At 48.0% G+C, this 1,852-nt stretch overlaps 1 pseudogene; it reads left to right on the top strand.

Moving 5' to 3' along the window:
• Window positions 1-1,026: 1,026 nt before the first annotated feature.
• Window positions 1,027-1,852, top strand: LOC139707034 (transcription factor JunD-like; annotated as a pseudogene).

Here is a 1,852-nt window from a genome sequence, read left to right as displayed (position 1 = left end):
TTTCTTTCTTTTTTTAATTATTTCTCTGTAGTATAGTTTAAGGTCTAGTATTGTGATGTCTATTGATTCAATCATTTTGTTGAGAATTGCTTGTTGAGAAGGACTATTGGGGCTCTCCTATTTTTTCAATGAATTTCACGATTGCTTTTTCTAGTTTTATGAAGAGTGTCATTGGACTTTTAAAAGGAATTGCACTGAATCTGTATAAGTATTTTGTTAGTATTGCCGTTTTGACTATGATCATTCTTCCTACCAAGAGCATGGGAGATCTTCAATTTCTATCTTCAGTGTTCTGTGGTTTTCATTGTAGAGGTATTTTTACCTCTTTTTTAGATTGATTCAAAAGTATTTTATTTTATTCTTTCTTTTTCTTTTTTGAGGCCACTGTTAATGGGGTGGTTTTCCTAATTTTTATTACACTGAATTCATTGCTTGAGTATAGAAATTAATTTGGTTTATCGGTGTTTATTTTATATTCGGCTATTTTGCTGAATTTATTAGACAAGAAAATTTTCAAATGAAATTTTTTTGGATTTTGTAAATATAGAATCATGTCATTTGTAAATAGTGATAGTTTGATTTCCTATGTTTCTATTCATTTATCTATTCATTTATTTATTAAAGATAAATGAATAGAAACAGGTTTTGAATAGAGCTTCAAGGATGATGTTGAATTGAAGTGGCAAAAAAAAAGGCATCCTTTGCCTTTTTTTGAATTTTAGAGGAAATGCTTTAATTTTTTCTCCCTTAAGAATAATGTTTCTGAGGAGCCGCCACAGAAGGTCCAGGCGCAGCGGCCACTGCCTGGGTGGGCACAGGGCTGAATGGGCAGGGGAGGGGAGCGAGCCCCCAGGGAGGCCATGGACAGTCCTCCCAGACCGGGCGCAATGGTGATGCAGAGGCTGGAAACACCCTTCTAAGGTGATGAGGCGCTGAGCAGCCTGGGCAATGGCGTCAGTGGCAGCAGCAGCAAATTTGCATGTCCCTGGGGCGCCCCAAACAGCCTCGCAGGCAGAGTGGTGAAGAATGACAGCTGACGTGAGCCTGAGCAAACAAGTGGTGGTGGCGCCACCTCTGGCCCCCCTGCGCAGACTGCACCCCCAGCAGTCACCACGACAGCCTGCTCTCCAGCCCGACCTGGGGCTGGTCCAACCACGCTGACCAACCATCCAGACCAACGGGCTGGTCACAACCACGCTGAGGAGCACGCAGTTCTTCTACCCAAGATGGTGGCCAGGGAGAAGCAGGAGTTCACCGAGGACTTTGTCAAGGCCCTGGAGGATTTGAACAAGCAGCACCAGCTTGGCTGGGTGCAGCCCAGCTGCTGCTGCGCCCTCGCAGGAGGACCCTCTGGCACGGCATCGGCGCCACTCTCCCAGCTGGCACCGGTCTTCCTAAACCTGAGCCACTACAAGGATGGCGCTGGGGGTGCTGGGGATGCTGCCACTGTCGCCTTCTCCTCCTAGCCCGTTCCCTTCTCACAGCCGCTGCCACCCAGTGATTTACTGGGGCCGCTGTGCCTAGCTGTGCTCAAGGAAAGCCACAGATGGTGCCCACCTTGCCAAGCTTCGGAGAGAGCCTGCTGTCGCCAATCGACATGGACATGCAGGAGCTCATAAAGGCTGAGCCGAAGCAGCTGCTCAACAATATCGCAGCCTCCAAGTGCCCCAAGGGCAAGCTGGAGCATCTCTCACCTGGAGGAGAAAGTGAAGAGCTCAAGAGCCAGAACACGGAACTGGCGTCCTCCAGGAGCCTGCTGCCCAAGCAGGTGGCGCAACTCAAGCAGAAAGTCCTCAGCCATGTCAATAGCAGCCGCCAGCTTCTACCCCAGTACTAGGTGCCCTGGTACTGA

The sequence above is a fragment of the Marmota flaviventris genome, chromosome 9, assembly GCF_047511675.1.
Source record: "Marmota flaviventris isolate mMarFla1 chromosome 9, mMarFla1.hap1, whole genome shotgun sequence".
NCBI classification, from domain to species: domain Eukaryota; kingdom Metazoa; phylum Chordata; class Mammalia; order Rodentia; family Sciuridae; genus Marmota; species Marmota flaviventris.
Note: the sequence above shows the minus strand (reverse complement) of the source record. Positions and strands in the feature narration are given on the sequence as shown.